Below are 22,556 nucleotides of genomic sequence, written 5' to 3' on the forward strand. Positions count from 1 at the left end.
AGTAGCTTCATGTCTGAGCTGAGGAGGTACATTCCCAGGCTCAGATAGATAGCGCATTCTGAGATAATTACCTTCTGCACTTTGTTTATCAAATCACTGTTTGGTTCTCAAAACAATATTCACTCTGTTTATCAAAACACTGTTTGGTTCTCAAAACAATCACCTAAGACATACACAAGGTATGCATGTGAAAACAATGCTTGCTAAAATGCTTATGTAATTGGTTACGTAAATGTAGAGTATAAAATTATGTATCCTGTGATCAATAAACGAACCAGTTTATGCATCATATTGATGTCGGCCTGGGTTCCCTCCTCTGGACTCGACATTGGGCTTCTCAGGGAAACAGCTGACCTGAAAAATAGATCAAGGATAAACAAAACTATCAAAAGTTCATCTCTCAAGAAAATGTAGAAGAAAATTGCCCTAATATTCTAGGACCAGAGGTTAAAAAGACACTGAAAAGACCCATCAATCAATTTCTGAAAGAGATCCCAAAATGAAAAATTTCAGGAATATTATAATAAAATTCCAGACTCCCAGGTCAAGAAGAAAATCATGCAGGCAGCAAGAAAGAAACAATTCAAATATCATGGAGCCACAGTCAGAATAACACAAGACTTATCAGCATCTACCTTAGGATTTGAATGGCTTGGAATATGATATTCCAGAAAGCAAAGGATCTTGGATTACAACCAAGAATCACCTACCCACCAAAACTAAGTATAATCCTTAACATCAAAAAACTGGATATTCAAAGAAATAGAGGACTTTCTAGTATTTCTGATGAAAAAACTAAAGCTAAATGGAAAATTTGACTTTCAAATACAAGACTCAAGAGAAGAATTAAAAGGTAATTAGGAAAGAGAAATCAATTTACATTCCTTCATAGGAAGATGATTCTGGGAATTCCTAGGAATTAATGATTTATTTCAGCAGTAAAAAGTCATACACACACACACACACACACATACACACAAAACATATGGAGAAAGCATAGGGGTGAATTGAATATGATGGGATAATACCTAAAAAATAGAGGTGAGAATGAAGAATGAACTGAAAGAAGGGGAAAGGAATAAATAAAATGGAGCAAATTATCTCACATAAAGACACATAAAAGAGCTTTTACAGTGGATGGGAAGATGGAGAAGGTAGGTTGGGCTACTTGAACCTTAATTTCATTGGAATTTTGGAATTGACTCAAGAAAGAATAACATACACATTCAATTAGGTATTAAAATCTATTTTATCCTACAGGAAAATAGGAGAGAAAGGGGATAAGAGAAGGGGGACTGACAGAAGGGAGGGCAGGAGGAACTAATAGTCAGAAGCAAAAAACTTATGAGGAAAGACAGAGTGAAAGGGGAGAGATAAATGGGGGAAATAGGATAGAGAGAAATAAATAGTAATCAAAACTATGAAAGAAAATTTTACAGGAAGTAGCCCTGATAAAGTCCTATTTTATAAACATGGAAAACTGATTTAAAAATTTATTAATATAAATTTATAAAAAATGTATAAGAATAATCATTCCCCCATAGATTTATGGTCAATGAATATTAACTAGCAGTTTTGATTCATCAATAAGATTTAAAAAAACATAAAGACAAAACAAAAACAAAAAGAATCATTATGTACAAAAATATTTATAGCTGTTCTTTTAGTGGTGGCAAGTGGTGGAATTTAGTGGTGGAAATTGAAGAGATACCCATTAATTAAGGAATGGCTAATCAAGTTATAGTATATGATTATGATGGAATATTATTGAGCTATTAGAAATGATGAGTAGGATACTTTCAGAAAAGCCTGAGAAACCTTAGATGAACTGATGTTATACATAGTAACAGCAATATTGTGATAATCAACTCTGACTCTCTTTGTTATTCTCAACTATACAATGATCCAAGACAATTCTTAAGATTCTATAATGAAAAATGTTATCCATCTCCAGAGAAAGAGTTTATAGAATTTGAATGCAAATTGATGCATATTTTTTTACTTTATTTTTCTTTGGGGGTTTTTTAGTCTGTGTTTTCTTTATAATAGCATGACTAATATGGAAATATGTCTTGCATGTAAAACCTATGTCAAATTACTTGTCTTCTCAATTGGAGGGAGGAAAACAAGGGAGGGAGAGAATATGGAATTTTTAAAGAAACAAATGTTTACAGTTATTCTCACATGTAATTGGAGAAAAATAAAATGTTTTTAAAAGGATAGGAACCAGAAGGTTCTGAGAAGATGGCAAGGCAGATCAGAAAACTTTTGACTTTCTAGATCTACACACACACACACACACACACACATACACACACACACACACACACACACACACACACACACACATACACATGAAAGAACCTCACCTCAGGTAATGTAGAGCAGCACAAATAAACAAAAGTTAGGGTTAAGCAATTATTATCCTAAGACAATTTATGAAAACTTCAGGAAAGACCCTTACCTTCAGTGTTGGAGGTTCAGCCTGAGTGAAGTGCTAACATCTCCAGGCTAACTCCACAGAATCAAAATACAACAAGCCCTGGAAGTAGTTGGGTTGGAAGACAGCTTCAGCCTTAGAAACTGCCAAGTCATGGACAGTGTGGGTTTCTGAAGCTGAGTAGGAAAAGATTGGAACTTCTATTATTGAGGGATGACAAGAACAGCTGTGCTAACCAGATGCACTCAAGGCTGCAGCTGTGAAGGAGCTAGGATACACCTTGTAATTGCAGCAGCAGTAGCTGCTGGCTGTGAGCACTTGCAAGAGAGTAAAGTCCCTGATTTCAGTTTCAGGGCAGAAAGTACAGCTGTAGTTTACAGTCACTGGAGGGATCACAGGGAAGAAGATTATTTGTGGGACAGTGTGGTTAGGGGTCCTAGCAGTGGCTTAGGAGTGGAGTGGAGGGCCCAAGGTTAAGCCCTAGGAAAGACCTCAGAAAAATAACAGTAAGAAGGACCCGAGACTTGGGGCATTATTCCCCATACCTGTATATGGAGAACTATAGTTTGATTACTTTTAATAGCTGCTAAAAACCAAATAAAATAAAAATAAATAAGTAAAGGAGAATAAATTCAACTATAGATAGCTACTATAGGGATAGAAAAGATCTGCTTTCCTATTCAGAGGAAGATAATAGAGCAAAAAAAAGTCATTCCTTTTTTAATGAGAAATGTCAAATGGCCCCAAGCACATATAGAAATCTTGGAGGAACTTTTAAAAAGGCTTTAAAAATCAAATAAGAGAGAGTGAAGGGAAAAAATGGGAGGGGGGAACAAACCAAGAAACTCTAGAAAATTATAAAAAGAAAATCAACCAACTTGAAATAGAGGATTAAAAACTAAAGGAATATCATAATTCCTTGTAAAATAGAATTGGGCAAAAAAAGAAGCTAGTAGCACTCTACCAAGACATAATAAAAATAAAATTAAAATCATGAAAAAATAGAAAACAATGTGAAACATCTCATCAGAAAAACAACATATCTAGAGAACAGATTAAGGAGAAGAAAATAAGAATAATTGGACTACCTGGAAATTATGATTTAAAAAAGAATTTTGATATCATAATATAAGAAATAATCAAGGAAAATTGCCCTGAAGTTCTAGAACAAAAAAAAGGAAAGCAGAAATAGGAAAAAACCCACTGATGATCACCTGAAAGCGATCCCAGGAGGAAAACTTACAAGAGTATCATAGTCAAGTTTCAAAATTCCCAGATTAAGGAGAAAATACCGGAAACATGAAGAAAACTACAACTTCAATAATGTGGAGCTAAATTAAAGAGTGCACAAGACCTAGCAGCTGCTATGTTCAAGATTCATAGGTCTTGGAATACCATATTGCATAGGGCAAAAGAGTTGAAGTTATGGCCAAGGGTAATTATCCAGCAAAGTTAACAATAATCTTGAATCAAAAAAAAAAAAAAAGAATGGACATCTAATGAACTGAAAAACAGGTATTTGTGACAAAAATATAGCAGAACTTAAGGGAAAATTCAACAAATACCATTCAGGAAAAATATAAGGTAAACTCAATAAGGAATTCAATGAGGTCAAATTGTTTACTTTTAAATGTTAAACTATCATCAGAACTCATGACTGTCATCATTATTTGAATAATTTGAAAAAAAGACTTGGGCTGAGTTGTGTATGATGATGTGATTCTAAAAAATTTAATTGTGGAGAGAAATATGAAAAGGACTAATTAGCTCATACAAATGAGGCTTAAAAGAAAAATATAGGAGGGACCGGAGCCAAGATGGCCACAAGAGAGGATAGTCTCTTAGGTGCTCTCTCATAAAATTTATAAACTAAGGACTAACTAAATTTTTGAGAGACAGAACCCACAGAGGGACCCAATGAGGCAGTTCTCCCACTCAAGGTAACCTGGAAAAGAGCAGAAAGGCTCTGCTCCCCGGGATCAGAGGGGCGGCCTGCCAGAGGGGTGGCACGCTAGAGCAAAAGAACTTCAGTATCCTGGAGGCAGCCCCAGGGCACTGGGAGCCAGGCTCACAGCAGTGGGACAGTTTCCTGACCTATGCCCCGGGGAGCACTGGGCACAACTTGGGGGAACAGCAGGGACCTCTGCCAGAGCGAGCATGTGAAACCCAGCCCTCAGGGAACATAGTAAGCAACGTGGTCCCCTTGGCAGCCCAGATCCAGGAACAGGAAGCAGAAGCCGGTAAGCAGGAGCCCCCAGGGCGTGAGCATGCTGAGCCTAGGGAGGGAGCAAAGAGAGACTGCCCAGCTCTGTCCTCTGTCTCTGGAACAGGACTCTGGGGTTCTGACCACATTCAGATCTTGATCACAGTCTAGGCCTCCCCATAGAACAACAAGCCCCCCCACCTCAGCCCCGTGGCAGAGGGGTTTGCTTATGGTCATTCACAGACCAGGATGGAGGACAGAGCCTCACACACTGAGATCCTTGTGGGAGTGTCCCAAAAGCTCAGGAAGCACCCCAAAACCAGGCTCAGGCTGGGAAAATGAGCAAGCAGAGAAAAAAGAGGAACACCATTGAGAAATATTTTGCCTGTGATCCCAAGAAGCATCAACACACTCAGTCTGAAGATGAGGGAGCACAATCTCCTGCATCTAAAGACTCCAAGAAAAACAGAAATTGGGCTCAGGCTAAGACAGAGCTCAAAAAAGACTTTGAAAATCAAATGAGGGAGATAGAAGAAAAACTGGGAAAAGAAATGAGAGAGATGCAGGAAAAACATGAAAATGAAATCAGCAGCTTAGTCAAGGAGATCCAAAAAAAATGCTGAAGAAAATAGCATGCTAAAAACCAGCTTAGGTCAAATGGATAAAACCGTTCAAAAAGTTATTGAGGAGAAGAATGCTTTAAAAAGCAGAATTGGTCAGATGGAAAAAGAGATAAGAAAGCTCTCTGAGGAAAACAAATCCTTCAAACAAAGAATAGAACTCAGGGAGATTGCTGAATTTACGAGAAATCAGGACACAATACTTCAAAACCAAAAGAATGAAAAAATTAGAAGAAAATGTGAAACATCTCATTGAAAAAACAACTGATACAGAAAACAGATTTAGGAAAGATAATTTAAAAATCATTGGAATACCTGAAAGTCATGATCAGGAAAAGAGCCTTGACATCATTTCCAAATAATTATTACAGGAAAATTGCCCTGATAGCCTAGAAACAGAGGGTGAAATAGAAATGGAGAGAATCTACTGATCTCCTCAAAAAAGAGATCCCAAAAAAAACAACCCCCAGGAATATTATAGCCAAGTTCCAGATCTCCCAAGTCAAGGAGAAAATATTACAAGCAGCCAGAAGGACATAATTCAAATACTGTGGAGCTGCAATCAGGATCTCACAGGACTTAACAGCAACTACATTAAAAGCTCTTAGGGCTTGAAATATAATATATCGGAAGGCAAAAGAGCTCAGAATGCAACCAAGAATCAACTACCTGGCAAAACTGAATGTCCTCTTCCAGGGAAAAAAGATGGACTTTCAATGAACCAGGGAAATTTCAAATGTTCCTATTGGAATGGCCAGAGCTGAACAGAAGGTTTGATCTTCAGATACAGGACTCAGGTGAAGCATAGAGATTGGAGGAGAAGGGAAAATATGAGGGACTTAATGATGATGAACTGCATGTATAGAAAAATGATACTGATAATACTCATATGAACCTTCTCAATTAACAGAGCAGGGAGAAGGAGCTTTTATAGATGAAGCACAGGAGAAAGCTGAATTTGACTATATGGTATAAAAATGGAGTCAATAGAAAAAAAGGGAAATGTAACGGGAGAAAGAAAAAGGAGAGGGGTAATAGGCCAAGATATTTCATATAATAAGATTTTTCTTTATTACAATGAGCTATTGCAATGATATGGAATTGGGGAAGGCAAGGGGGAATGAGGGAATCTTCGCTCTCATTAGAGGTGGCTAGGAGAGGAAACAGCATATATACTCAATAGGGTATAGACATCTGGAATAAGAAGGAAAGAAGGGGGGATATGAGTAATGGAGGAGAGGATGGACCATGGGGGAGAGTGGTCAGATATAACACATTTTCTTTTTTTACTTCTTGCAAGGGGCTGGGATCGGATGTCCTGTCTGGAACCATAGGGCCAGGTGGATGCTGAGCCTAAGGGGTGGTATGGGGGCTCAGGGCCTCTTGGCCCCAGGGCCAGGGGTCAGTCTGCTGTTCCACTCAGCTACCCTACAGCAGAGTCAGAGTGAAAGGAAAGAGAAAATATAGTACATGGTGGTGGAGAAATGCGAAAGGAGGGAGTTGCGATGAGCAATGGTAATGGTGGAAAAAATATGGAAGTAACTTCTGTGATGGACTTATAAAGAATGTGATCCACCCACGACAGAGTTGGTGGTGTTGGAACACAGACTGAAGCACATTTTTTATTATTATTATTTGGGGGGGGGGGATGCAGGGCAAATGGGGCTGGGTGGCCTGCCTGAGGCCACACAGTTGGGTGATTGTTGGGTATTTGAGGCCAGATTTGGACCCGGGTGCTCCTGGATCAAGGGCCAGTGTTCTGTCTGCCACCTAGCTGCCCCTACTATTATTACTATTTTATTTATTTTGGGTCTTTTTTCTTTTTTTTTTTTGTTTTGGTTTTTGCAGGGCAGTGAGGTTGGGGTGGCTTGCATGTCACACAGCTGGATGATCGTTGGGTGTACCAGGCCATATATGGGCTCAGGTGCTCCTGGCTCCAGGGCTGGTGCTCTGTCCAATGCACCACCTGGTCATACCTACAATTATTATTATTATTATTATTATTTTTTTATTTTAATTTTAATTTTTTTCTCTCCCCTTTACTTTATCGCTCAAGCAAGTCTATATTTTGGGGGGAGGGGGTATTTTGTTTAGTCTTAAACAAGAATATTTTATTAATGTATAAGAAAACTATTTGTACAAAATGAGAATAAATAAATATTAAATTAAAAAAACAAAGCAAAACAAAAAAATAAATAAACTTCCCTACGTAAACTCTCAAAAAAATAAAAGGAAAAATATACAAAAGAAGCTAGTAGGGGGAAGGGCATATAGTGATAGAATCTTACTCTCATCAAGTCTGGGCTAAAGAGGGAACAACATATATATGTAGAAAGGTAAAAAATTATTCTAAATACAAAAAGAAAGAAGACAGCGGGAAGAGGAAAAGGAAGGAACTGTTATAGTAGTGGGTAGGTTAAGGAATAGGAGGACAAGGTATTAGGTAGAAGTAAATCAGGGGAGTCAGAAGGGATAAGAACAGTGTGAGAAGGATAATTAAGAAAAATTGGAAGGAGGAAAATACACAATATAGCTCAGAATGTGAATAGAATGATTTTACCCAAAATATGGGAACTTACAGTAGATTAAAAATGGTAATTCAATAATATGTTGCTTTCAGGAATTGCTATAAAATGAGAGATACACACAAAAATAAAATAAAGATCAGGAGTAGAATTTATTATGTAAAAAACTAGAGGTAGTAATCATGATCTCAGAAAAAACTGAATCTAAAGTAGATTTAATCAAAAGAGAAAAATAGGGAATATTACTTAATATTGTTAATATTGTTTTAGAGTATTCAAAAAAATTAGAGAGCATAAAATACTTGAGAATACTTTCCCAAGAGACATTGGAACTATATGAATCAAAACATAAAACACTTTTTTTTTACAAATAAAGTCAGTTCTAAATAATTGAAGTTATTGTTCATTATAAAGCCAATTTTTTTAAAAATAGTATTTTTATTTAACTAATCTATTTATTCAATGTCATTCTAATTAGAGTACTAAAAATTACCTTACTGAGTTGGAAAATAATAATAATAATAATAATAATAATAATAATAATAATAATAAAGTTCAAATGGAAGAACAAAAGATGAAGTACTTCAGAGAAATCCCAGGGGGAAAGATGTAAAGGAAGTAGATACAGCAGTATCAGATCTTAAACTATATTTTAAGATGAGAGCATTATTGAAGTATAAAATGGATACTTTTAATTTTTTAATTAAATTTTCTTGTATAAATAAAAACCATGCAGCCAAAAAATAGGAGGAATGCAGAAAATTGGAGAAAAATCTTTCATAGGCAATCTCTCAGGATGTGATTAGTTTGGAATATTGCTGAGGTGTAAGAAATGATGAGCTAGTTCATTTAGAAAAGCATGAGAAGATTTGAACTTATGAAGGAAGATGCTATTCACATTCAGAGAAACAGATGACAATTGGATATATATGTATGAATGTGTGTGTGTCCATGCTTAATTGTAGCCTTCTTTAAAATGGAGATGAGAAGTGAAGAGGGACCAGCAGAGATCAAAAGAAAACCAACATGGAAGCAAAGAAAAATTGAGCATCTTTGAGGATAATGTGAGGTATTTATTATATATGGTCTTTTGAAACAGAAATATATTATATTGAGTCCTCTTTTGTATTCTTTGTTACTTGGTAATTTTTTTCTCCATTTGAATTTAGGTTTAAAATAAATAATAGTATTTTCAATGTAAAATAAAAAGATAGGCACTAATAAAAATAACTTTATACACACTACATGGTTAAATACTTAAATAGTAAAATAAATACCAGCAGCATTCACTATCTAGGCTTCTGTTTGGCATGTGTCCTAGTTCACACTAAGGCACTATGGTGGAAAGCTGTGGAAGGATACATATGGGGTTTAAGTGTATGGGTGTTGGCCAACCCTCCTCCTCCCATAGCTCCTATTAAATCAGGAGATATACGTAAAACATGGCACTTTACTTTGAAAAAACTTGAAGTTTTTTTGTGAAAGTAGATCTCAGAAAGGTTTTTATGTATAGCTTGTGAGTTCTTGTAAAATGGTACAAGAAGGATTCTCTAAAATCTAATGAAAAGTTGAAGATGCAGATGTGGTTGGATGTGGCTCATCGTCTTTTAGTTTCTCACAAATAAAATTGGGCAAAAGAAATCTTGGGAATAATAGTTCTGCTCAAATTATTCTGTAATATCTCATTCTTGTTAGAACAAATTCATGTTTGACCACAGGTATATATGGTAAAACTGATTGTATTGTATCCCAAGTGCTTAACCACAGCACCTGGCCCATAGTAAGTTCTTAACAAATAATTGTAACGTATCTGCCTGCCTGTGCTTTAGGAAGATTACTTTCATAGTTAAGTAAAGGATAAATTGGAGTTGGAAGAAAATTCATATACTGAGATAAAGAGACAAAAAAAATTTAAAGAGGGATGACGTGAGGCTGATTTAGGCTATGACATGTAGATGCAATATACATATATTATATATAATATATGTAATTATATGTATATATGTATATTTACATATACAGATGTAAAACAATCCATACCTAAATCTTATTACCAAATTGACAAAGGCTCTTGTGCATATGTATGTATGTGTGTGTGTGTCTATGTGTATGTATAGTCACAAACATATATTCCTATACATATGTATATATTGTTTAGTACTAGTTCAGATGTCAATATCTTGAGTCCCAGTTTGGACGTCAATTGTTAAGTCCCTTTCCTGGACTCTATGCTGAGTCCCAGTTCTGGACACCCTCAATCTTCCCCAAGGTGAGAGTTGGAGGGGTGGGAAACAAGTATGACAAGGGAGACAAGTACCATCAAGATCTCCAAGTGCTCCATTTATTTACCAAAACACAAGTACTTAAATACCTTTCCAGTCTTTAATCCATTCCCACTCCCACTTCCACGGTACTTAGTAAGATAAGACTCTGGTGCTCAAGGACACCAGGTGATGGTAGTTTACAATGCTCCCATACACAACAGTCCCTAACAATATATAATGTTTATGTGTACACATGCATATTTCCCAATTATTTATGTAATTTTATGTCATTATTTGTCTTTTGTACTAGGAGAGGATCATTGACATCACAATTCTGGTCAAGATATAATATCACTTTTGACTGATCAGATCAATATGAGCTCAGAAGTCTACCATAGGCTGGACACAATTAGTTCATTTGAACATTTGGGATGAAGATGCTTCTAGATTTTCTCACCTCACATTTCCTTTGTGCAACCACTTTCTGCTTTGCTCATAGAATATAGCACCTTCTTTTATGTGAGCATGCCATGCTGGACTGTCCTGTGCCAGCATCTCCCATGTTGATTATCAATATTAAAAATTTTCAGAGAGATCTTGATTGAATTCAGTATGACATTTTCCTGACCTCTGTGTGAAAATGTGTGAGTTCTCCACAAAATAGTCTTTTGACTAATATATTTATGGAATTTGAATATGTAGCCAGCCCTTTGGAGTTGCTCTACAAGTAGAGTTTGGATACTTGGCATTTCAGCTTGAGAGAGAAGCTCGGTGTCTGTATTTTATCTTTATATATTATAAATATATAGATATATGAGTGTATATATTACATATGCATATTTGTATGTATATGCATAAAAGCTGTTATGACAGTAGAAATGTCAAGATTTGGGAGTGTATAAGTTGTGTGGAGTGAGTTGAAGATGATACCAAGTCTGAATACTTGGAAAATAATAGTGGACCATCAATAACAGTGAATTTCATAAAGGAAGAGGGTTTGGGGAGAAAAATAGAGTTCTGTTTCAAACATGTTGAATTTGAGATAACTATATGATATCAGGTTCAAGACATCCAAAAAGTAGTTTATGATATAAAGTTATCTAAAAAGAGGGATGTGGAAGCATCTTGATAGATATGTTCACTGAATTCATGGGAGCTAAGGACCTCACTGAATGAAAGCGTACAGAGTAAAAGAGAAGGCCAAGGACAGAACCTTGAGGTATGATAAAGAAGAATAAGGATTGGGGGAAAAAACCTTGAGGTATGATAAAAAAAGAATAAAGATTGAGAAAAAATTATATTTGAGTACATTTAAAAGTACATTGTTACTTTGATAGAGAACAGTTTCAGTTGAATGATGAGGTTAGGAGGAAATTGAAGGGGCTTTAGAAGAACATAATAGGAGAAAATAAAGGTATCTAATGTAAATGGCTTTTTTAAGGAGTTTAAATGAGCAGAGGAAGAGAAATATAGGGAGAGTGGATCATGGGAATTGAGTAGAATAAGGAACTGAGAAGTTAAGGTATTTGAAGGAACTTCAATATATGTGTTGAAGTCCCTTAATATGAATGCAGGTGTTTGGGATAAACAGAAATACTATGAATCAGGCATTGAACTCCTTTAGGAAAGAAAAATATCCTGGGATTTGACTGATAGCAGTCAGAATGATATGGATCAGGTAATAAATTGAATGACAGTATGGATGTCATTGTGGATTTGTGGATTTGTCAATAGTATGAACCTCAGAGGAAGAGAAGTTGCTGAGTAATGGTGTATATTGTGGTAGAGAGTCTGGACATAATAGGGAGTATTTTATTCTTCCACCTCCAACAGTGAAGAGTGAGAAGAGAAGACATGAGAACAACATGAGGACAACAAGCTGTGGAAATGATGGTGAGGGAAGTATCATAATCAGGAGGGAATCGGGTCTCAGTGAGTACCAGAAGGAATAAGAAGGAAAGAGATTTAAACTGAAATGAAATTTATGATGGAGCAGATATCTAAAGAATGTAAAAGAGGAAGGAAAATCTGGAATGAGGGAGCCTTAAGGGGGATGGGAGTAAGAAAGTAGATAATTGAAGGTGGGGAATGAGAATTACGCATTAGTAGCCAACACTTTAGAATCACTGGAATAGGAAGAATATAAGAGAGGTAGAGTATACTTATCATAGAGTAACCAGGTAAGGTAGCAGTAAAAAGAAAGAGGGCTGTTGAGGGAAACATGATGAGACAGTTCAACCATATGGCAGGATTTGGTCTGTGTCATTTGAGACCTGCTTCATATCAGGTAGGAGCAAGAGGAGCCAGGCTAAAAACAAATGGTCAACCAAGAGAACAATGTACACATTAACAACATCATTGTGAGATGATTAACCTTGATGGAAGCAGCTCCTCTCAGCAAATCAGAAAGCTAGGACAGCCATATTAGACCAATTATGAACAATGTTATCTCCATCCAGAGGAAGAAAAACAAACAAAGCAAAATCCTTCAAAATCTGATGAACGCTCTATCAAAATTATCTCTTATGTATCTCTTTCCCTCAATCCTAATTCCTCATACCTAAAATGACTAATCTGTAAACATGATTATCAAAAATATGTATGTATAGTGTTAACCTGTCTATTCACTGCTGAGGGGAGGGAAGAGGGAAGTACAGTGGAAGGAAATTTTTGAAACACACACACACACACACACACACACACACACACACATATATATATATATGAATATGGATGAATGTTGAAAAAAATTTCATAATATATATATTTGAAAAAATAAAATATCAATTAAAAAAAGAAATGGTGTCTGAGTGCCTAGCAGACATAGAAAAGACCATGGGCACAGTCATCTGACCTCATTACCTCATTACCCAAGACATGACTGGTAAGGATTAGCTTCTAGGATTAGCTTCCTGAGCTGGAAAATTGAAGAAGGCTGTGGGACAGGGTCAATGGCAGAAGCCAGAAAGCTATTGTACCAGAATTTCATTGCAAGTAGGGAATCCAAGAATTTCTATAATTATTTATGTACTAGCTTCCCTAGTCCAACAAGCTCCTCAGATCACATGCCATCTCCTTTACTTTGCTTAGAAATGGGCATGTCTTCAACTTGACCATAACCACAAACTACTTCCCCACCTGAAGTCAAAAATCTGAAACCTCATCTCTGCTCTTCTAACCCATTTATGCTTCATTCTTCCTGAAGCTTTCCTTCACCCTCATGATGCCCAGATCTGTGATTGTTTCCTCTTCTCTGAACTTTTGTTCTGCCTTTACTCCCTTCTTTCAAAATCTTGATGCTCTTGTTAGACATTTCAATATGAAACTGTCTTCCATCCATGAATCCCTTATCCTTTCAAAATCCTCCTCTGCTTATCCTGATTCACCCCACTATCAATCTCACTTCTTATTCTCAGATTGGTGAGTATTATTGGAAGAAATAATAAAACACTGTTAAGTGGGTCCATTAAAATGCCCTCAACTGAATTATTTTACTTTTTATACTGATTCTACCATATTTTTCCAATCAGCTGTTTCAAAATTTCTCAGGTGTCCAATTCAACTTTCTGCTCTGAGTTCCCTCATAACCTATCATCCATGCCTTAAAATTTCCTCTATCCTTACACATATTCTCTTACTTTGATCCAATCTCAGCAGATGACAAGACTAACCATGGTGTCCGGGGTCTTCTTCCGACCCCCGACACCATGGCATGGTAAAGAGAATGCTGGGCTTGAAGCACAGATCATCATGTGATCAAGAGGTCTTTTAATGTTTAATTATTTATTTAATTTATTTATTTTAATTTAATTTATTTAATTTAATATTACTTTCCTCTTATGTAAAATAAGCACCATGATACCTATGGAACCTAAATTATAAGATTGTTAAGATATTCGAGAAGATAATATGAGCACTTTGCAAACTTTAAAACAATATATAAACAATTATTATTATGATTATTATTATTATTGCTGCCATAGGCCCTCCTATCTTCTCTAGGACTTTGCCAATCATTCTCTGTTTGTGTTTTTTCTCTGTCTCATCATTAATCTCTCTCTTTCTACTGGTTCTTTTCCCACTGCCCACAAATATGTTTTATCTCCTCTGTCCTTAAAACAAACAAACAAACAACACCCTCCCTTGAATCTACCATCCCCTTGAGCTATTGCTCTGTCTCTCTTACCTCCCCCTTCTACTGCTAGAATTCTGGAAAGATTAATCTACATTTTGTACATTCACTTCTTCCCTACCTCCTTCCTCCCTTATAATCATCATTTCTGACCCAACTCTCTACTGAAATTTATCTCTTCAAGGTCACCAGTGCCTTCTTAATTGCTAAAACCGAAGACCTCTTCTCCTTTCTTATCCTCCTTAACCTTACTGAACATAATGCTATTGATCACCCCTCCCTTCTGTGACATTACTCATTGATGATTCACCCCCCTACCCTTTCTGACTGTGGTCTCTAATCTTCCTTTATTCTTCACCCTCCTACCTCAGGATGCTAAATACAGGTAGATTTCATGGTTCATGAACTTGAAGGGGGTAAAAATTTATCTTTTAATTTTTCACTAATCTTTGGCTTCCTTTGTAATCCTATGTTGTTCTGAGGAGTCTGTAGGTTTTACTGTCAAAGGATTCCATGACACAAAAAGAGTTAAGAAAACCCTGTCCAACCTCCTTGATGTTGATATCCCCAAAGTTCAATCCTCAAGCTTACTCTCTACTCTTTTCTACATTCTCCCCTTTGTTAATTTTATCTGCTCTCAAAATTTCATTTTTTAGATTATTCTAAATTCTATATTTTATTGTTATTCAATCATTTCAGTCATATCTGACTCTTCCTGACCTTGGAGGATGGGGGGCGTGGCAAAGATACTGGGGTGGTTTCCATTTCTTTCTCCAGTTCATTTTACAGATGACAAAAACTGACATAAACAGGGTTAAGTAACTTGCTAGAGTCACACAGCTTGTAAGTGTCTGAGGCCAGATTTGAAGTCAGGACAATGACCTGGCATTCTATCTGTCCCACCTAGCTTCCCTCTAAATCTATATTCAAATCTAATCTTTCCCTGTAGTTCTCAGCATTCCCAACTACTTGACGAACATCTCTACATGGATTTGTCACTGATCTCCTTGCCTCTGGAGTTTCCTCTCTCTGATTTATACTATTTCCTGTAGCCGGACTAATTTCCCAAAACTATTGCTTTCATTATTTCATTCCAGTGCTCCAAAAAGTGTGAAGGTTACCTAAGACCATAGCTTGAAATATAAGAATGATGAGTTTTTGGCTGTAAGTATTCTTACCATTAAAACACATTGCAAAACCTAAGTAGGTCAGAGCATCATTGCAATTAACCCCTACAGTAGTATTATAGATGTCCTTCTAGACTAATAAGGCTTTAAGAATCATTTCTCTTACTAGTGAAGGGTTGAAGTAGAATTAACATGAGAGAGAATGATGATCCATTTTGAGGACCTATCATTGAATGTATTAAAACAAGTCTAGAACCTGTGACACATCTTCCTTGACCTTTCCTCAGATACAGGACTGGTTCTTAGAATGTTTGGGGAGAAGTGTGACTTTGACACCCAGAATCACCATCTTCATTTAACTCCTCTATTTACTCCTTCCTATTTTCTTGCCCCTTTCCCTTCTCTCTCTCTCTCTTATCTACTCCCTTCCTTTCTTTCTTTTTCCTACCTCCCTGATTACCCTTTTTTACTTTTCCTCTTTCCTGATTCCTTTCCTCCTCTCTCTCTATTGGTTTCCTTTTTATCTTTCTCCTTTTCTACTTCATTCAATGAGCATTTAGGTACTTTCTTTGTACATAGTACTGTTAGGGACTATGGAAAACACAAAAGTTTGCATAACATAGCAACCCTACCCTACCCTAAACTCTACCCTAGTAGAGGAAAAATATAAAATGTGATACTGTGATATATTTATTAGATATTAGTTGAGTTGTAGTGAAATTCTTTGCTAGTGGAATTGTGAACTTTTACAAGCTTGCTTTTTTGAAAAGCAGTGTGTAAGCATGTAGTAAAATTTACATAAATAATCGTTCAAACTGACCCATTATTCTAGTGTGGTGAATATAGATTTTTCTCAAAGATTTTATCAAAGATAAACAATGAGATTTATTCAGAGATTTTCACAAAAGTCATTATATACAATTGCAAAAGAAAAATAAAGAAACCTGAAAGAAAGCTAAATAAAAAACAATAGAGGAATGGCTAAATATATTTAGATACATTTATGAAATGGAATGCTAAGATAAAAGTAAAACCCATAAGTATGAAAAATACAAAAAAAAAACTTGAAAGAGCTGAGTAGAAGACTTCATCAGCTCTCACTTCAAAAAATGCAAACTGTAGATTCCCCATATCTGACCTCTCCTTTCTACAGTCTATCTTCTGTTCTATTGTTAAATAACTATCCTTTTGGTTTGATATGGTTTTGACTATATCAGTTCCCAACTCAAGAATCCCCATTGCCTTTAGGATAAAATGCAAGTTTATCTCTTTAGCTGGGTCCACTTTATATTTTCCAGCTATCTGTTTGATACTCCACCTCATTCATTTTAAGTTCCAAACAAATTGACTTGTTTTCTATTCTCTGTATATGACATTCCATTTCCTACCTCTACTCCTTTGCCCAGGTGGTCTGACATGTTCCTTCAAGGGCAAGATTAAGTACCACTTTCTTGCTTCTGCCATGTTTTAATGCTTTTACTTCTTTTCCAAAATTGTTTCATATTTTGCATATATTTTATAGTTAGTTATGCAAGATTATGTTCCCCCTACCCATAAAGTGTAAGTTCATTGAAGGAAGTTGTTCTTCCATGTTTGTCTTCATATACCTAGATCCTATCACATAATAGGAGTGTTGATTGTCTAGAAACTTGTGAATCTGATGAAGAAAGTTTTAAACTAAGAATAATAAACTACATAAATACCAATCAGGGCAAGTACCATAAGGACTGGCAGATATGACATAAGAAAATACCATTCATAAAAAGGTCCAGTAATTTACAAGTATAGGAGGGAATGGAAAAATTCTTTAGTCAGGGTACCTGGGTCTAAATCCCATCTGTGATGCTATCTGTGTAATATTTGGAAAGCCACATCTTCATTTTTCCTCACTTGTAAAATGAGTGGGTTAGACAAGAGGATCATAAAAGTCCCTTTCAGTTATAATCTATGATCCTATGATCATTTAGTATCCAAGAAGAGAAGTTATAATAAATTCATGGCCTTAGATACCAATGTACAAATTGATAATCAAAGGTAATAAAGCAGACTAGAGATTTCTAGAGAATACTCTAGTGAGTATTGCTTAAACATGATAAGATGTGATTCTTGATGAACATGTGGCTATAGAAAGGTATTTTGTTTGGAATAAGTATTTTTTTAAAAAAGTACAAATTAAAGAAGTCAAATTCATATGAAAAAATATACAATTTGAAATTGGGAAGTATGATAAAATACATTTGAATAAGTCAAGAGAAGAAGAAAAAGAAATAACAGTATTACACATATATATTATAAATTAGACTTGAAGTAAGGAAAAAAGTAACAATTAAAGCTATCCCAAAGTGGTATGGCCTGCCCTGGAGATAGGAAGTTTTTCATTTATCATAGGTTCTCAAGTGAAAACTGATGAACTATCTCTTAAGTGATGTTTTAAAAGGGATTTTTTGCCCTCTAAAATTTGAACTAAATGGACTTTGAGCTCCCTTCCCCTTTCCAATTTTATAATTATGATAACCTAACAAGGAGAAAGAAAGGAATAAGTTCATAAAATAGAGCTTAAAGTTGATGCTGAAACACCATACAATAGTAATGCAAGATTCAACTATCTGGACATATACTAGAATTCACTCTCTCTACAAATACAAATAAGATAGTAAATTTTTCACTTGCCTTAAAATAATTTTATTCATCAAAATGTAAAGAAAAATATGAGAGCCACTATCTTTCTATAATGATCTGTCCTTTGAATATGTCATTGTTGTTCAATCATTTCAGTTGTATCTGACTTTTTTTTTAACCTCATTTGGTATTTTCTTGGCAGAAATACACTTGGCAGAGCAGTTTTACCATTTCCTTCTTCAGTTAATTCTATAGATGAAGAAACTAAGACAAACATACAATAAGCAAGTGTCTGAGGCCAGATTTGAACTCAATAAGACTCATCTTCCTAATTTCAGGCCTAGTATTCTATTCACTGCACCACCTTTTGCACTGCCCTTTCCAAAACAAATGAAGAGAACCTTGGGGACCACACTATCTGGGAATTTGTAATAAAGGAGAATAAAAATGATAATAGCATGTAATATACAAGAGTTTTGGGAAGAGCATATTATAAAAATTTAGAAGAAAGAAACTAAAGAAAATTTAATTAGAATCCCTTGGCCTAAAGTACTATGAAGACAGCCAGCCCAAGAGGAAAGGAATATATCAAAGACAAAATTCTAATGACAAAAACAAAAACATTAGATTCAGAAATATGTCTAGTAATCAGAAGCACGAGTTGGGAAAACAAAGGAATATTTGAGACTCAATGAAATAATGGAAACAAAGCACTTTACAAATTTTATAAATTCAATGATTGTTAGTATTATCAATCTTTATTTTTTTTCTCATGGATCATTGACTCTTGATTTAAAAAAAAATAGTTCCCAATTCCTGATTCACAGTATGTACTCAGGAGGACAGGAGTTCAAATCCAGACACAAACATTTAACATTTACTAACTGTGTCACCCTGGATAAGTCACCTAACCCTGAACATCTCACATCCAGGACAATCTCCAGCCATCTTGATTCATATCTGGCCACTGAACCCAAATGACTCAGGAGGAGAAAGTGAAGCTAGGGACTTAGCACCGCCCCCCATTTAATTCAATTCATATTCTTGTCATGGCATCACACCTCCCCTGATGGCATGGTCTTCTTTGATAATAAAGGACAAAACACCATCATCATTTATACATATATGTATAAGGTCACACATACATTTGCTGAGATGAAACATTGCAACATTTCAGTCAAGTTACATCAGTGTCCTACAGAAAGAAACCAGGAGAAATTAAAAGTGTGCAAACTGATTTTTTTGTTTTTCTTTTTTGTTTTGTTTGCTGAAATGACATTAGTCTCTTTGAATATTACTCCTGTGACTGTTTATAGGAACCAGTAAATCTCAGTGTAACTAAGGTTATTGATTGGAAGGAGCTCAAACAGTGGTACAGCAGAGTCTTGGCCGGCTCCTGAAGTGTCTATTATAGATAATATTAAGGACATTGATAAATTTGTTCTCTAGTTTGCACAAGTACATACACCTCCATCATTTCCTAACTCACTATCATCCATCGACTTGTTCCTAAAGATAGGTAGCAATTTACCTGCAGGTCATTTGGTCCTCGCTCATTAAGAGTGATCAGTAAACCCTATGGTCTTCATTAAAATAGTTCTCTGGTACATGGCAGTAAGAAAATATTTCCAGGAATGCCATCTTCTGCTATTGTGAGGTCAAAGAAATATATAACAATTACAGAGAAGGTAATCTCCATTGTACTTTTTATTTTGAGTGTGTCCTGAGGCTCCTTGCTGTGGGTGGAAGGGCTGCTGGTTGTCATTTCTTCCAGCTACATCTCATTTGCCTCATTTGAATAATATTAATTTGGGGAAAGCTCCAACACAGCCAAAGAAATGTGTGCCAGGGTAATGAAGCAAAACATGTCTAAACATCAATCCAAAGAGCCAGCGACTTCTGACCCCACTTGGGTTTAGTTTTATGACTTTCATATTTTGAAGTTATGAAAAGAAGACGAGATATGACAGGTGCTGTCCTTGGTGAAACCACACAATTTCCTTCAGGCCACCTGCCCCCATTTGCCCCACCTCCAAGACAAACTACTTCAGCAGATTGGGATGTGCTGAGTATCTTGGGATCTTCGAAACTACCAACTTCTTGGTCCTCATGACTAACCTTAAGGCAGGCAACAAAGGTGGCTACCCATATTAATTGATTTTAGGGGCCTAGGAATAATTCCTGACTAGACTATCTCCCCCACCCCATCATAGAGTCAGAAATTCTCAGCATTATTTTACTGTCTCAGGACCTCCTAGAGACATGCACTCAAAAAATATTTCACCCAGTACTTATTATTTTCAAGGCATTGTACTTATGGATTCTTGATTCTTTTTTTAAAAATTAATAACTCAGGGTGGCTAGGTAGCACAGTGGATAAAGCACTGGCCCTGGAGTCAGGAGTACCTGGGTTCAAATCTGGTCTCAGACACTTAATAATTACCTAGCTGTGTGGCCTTGGGCAAGCCACTTAACCCCATTTGCCTTGCAAAAAACCTAAAAAAAATTAATAACTCTTTGGACGTCTCAGGAAGCCTATCTGCACCTCAGAATAATGATTTTAAGTGTACAAAATAAAGCACACATGATTAAAAAGGAAGCCAATTATGTTAAAAATCCATATATTTAAAGTTCTCAAGTCCTGAGTTAAAAACCCCTATTTATCTAAAATGAATAGCTTTATAGGCTGTATGTTCCTAGAAGGTAGAAACTAATTTCCTTTTCGTATTTGAATATCCTGAATCTACCGCCATGCCTGGCCAATAATAGCTAATATGCTCCTTTGAATTGATTGATATGGTCACTGTTCTCATAAAATTTGTAATCAAGTAGAAGAAATAAAACAAGTACACATATGTGATGATGATGATATTATTATTATTATTATTATAATGACTGGAATTTGTCTGAGTGCAAAGTTCACAAAGTGTCTGACAAATATTATCTCATTTTATCCTCACAATAACTGGGAGATAGGTGCTATTTTTGTGCCTATCTCATAGATGAGATAACTGAGGTAAACAAAAGTTAGGTGACTTGTGGAAAGTGTTTAGCCAAGGTGGTATAATAGATAGCTATGGGAATATGAGGCAGGCAGCTGTAGGTTCAGCTATAATTGCAGTTCTCAAACTTTTATTGAGAACCACTACCACCTACAACCCACCTACAACTCAGAGCTTTGGGATATCCTCAAAATAAAAGGTACAATGGAAAATACCTTCACTATAGCTGTTATAAATTTCTTTGACTTCACAATAGCTGATGATAGCATTCCTGGAAATATTTTTACTGCCACATACCAGAGAACAATTTTAAGAGCTTTTGCTCTAGGTTATATCCATTAATATCTATCACAGTAGAAATTAAAATTGGTAATTTTTAAAAATATGTATTTGCTAATTCATTTAAATAATAAACTTATTTACATGTTAACATAAACACCATATTTTTTATGAAAATGACTGTATTTCCAAAACAACAAAAATTAGTAAGGAGAGTGTCATTGTTTTAGAAATTTTTTACAAATCTCTTTAATGCTTGGCTTAATAAAAGATATGGATTTCCATATCTGCTTCTGCATTCAAACTTCTGTTTGGTTGAAGAATATGAAGAAAATCTAGTCTCATACAGATATATGGTTGAAAAAGAGAGGAGGCAATGATCACTATATATTATTATGAAAAGAGTTTTGACCTTGTGGTCCCCCTGAAAGAGTCTTGGAGATCACCAGGGATATAAGAACTACTGAAATGCAGACTCAGAAACTTACTAACTCTGAGACCTTGAGACCCTGATCAAAATCTTACTCCTGGGTGCCTTGGGAAATTCTTTAGGCCTTTTATCCTAAGTCATAGATATGTGGATGAAAACAGGAAATTCAATCATCTAAACAAAAGCAGAAATGTTTCTGGGTAATGAGAAAGTATAATCATAGTACTCAGGTCACCAGAGAAGAGAGAGAAAACTAGTTGATTTTTATAGAGAGTTTAAAGACTTTAAAAGTCAATTTCATGCATTACCTCAGTGGAACCTCAAAATGAGTCTATGAGATAAATAGTGCAAATATTCATATCCACATTTTACAGATTAGGAAACTGAAATTGGGAAATTGATACCCATAGTCACATAGCTAGTAAGTGTACAGAGCCAGGATCTGAATCTAGATCCTCTGACTGTATAAATTCAATTCCCAGTCTACTCTACCAAGCAAGAAAAGATTGGAAAATACTTCAAAGAAAAGATGGTTGACCTGAGCATTGAAGGATGGACAGGATTTTGGTGGGTGGGATGTGGGAGACAGAGCATTCCAAACAGAGGAAATGGGTAAGCAAAGACATAGAAGTGAGAAGGAACATGAAAAAAATGAGGAGCCATAAATAGCCCCATTTGGTTAAGGTATAGGAAAATCAAGGGGAGTAATGAGTATGCCCCTTTAACGGGCATAAGGCTAAAAACAAAAGGCAGTAGATTTAGAGTTCTATGAAACCTTCAAGATCATCTAGTTCTGTACATATTAGTTGCTTAATAAATGTTTATAGAATTATGAATGAAATTACTGAGGAGACAGCAAAGTGATTTTGTGAATAGAACGCTAGGCCTAGAGTCAGGAAGCCCTGAGTTCAGATC

The 22,556-nt window shown here is 35.7% G+C and overlaps 1 long non-coding RNA gene across 1 annotated transcript in view; it reads right to left on the reverse strand.

Annotated features, from left to right (window-relative positions):
* Positions 1-22,556, reverse strand: part of LOC141505506 (uncharacterized) — a 207,076-nt gene that overhangs the window by 26,371 nt on the left and 158,149 nt on the right. The window contains exon 3 of the long non-coding RNA XR_012473622.1: positions 276-354. This is a non-coding gene — a long non-coding RNA (uncharacterized LOC141505506). The remainder of the gene's footprint in view (positions 1-275; positions 355-22,556) is intronic.

Source organism: Macrotis lagotis, chromosome 1 (assembly GCF_037893015.1).
Source record: "Macrotis lagotis isolate mMagLag1 chromosome 1, bilby.v1.9.chrom.fasta, whole genome shotgun sequence".
Lineage (NCBI taxonomy): Eukaryota > Metazoa > Chordata > Mammalia > Peramelemorphia > Peramelidae > Macrotis > Macrotis lagotis.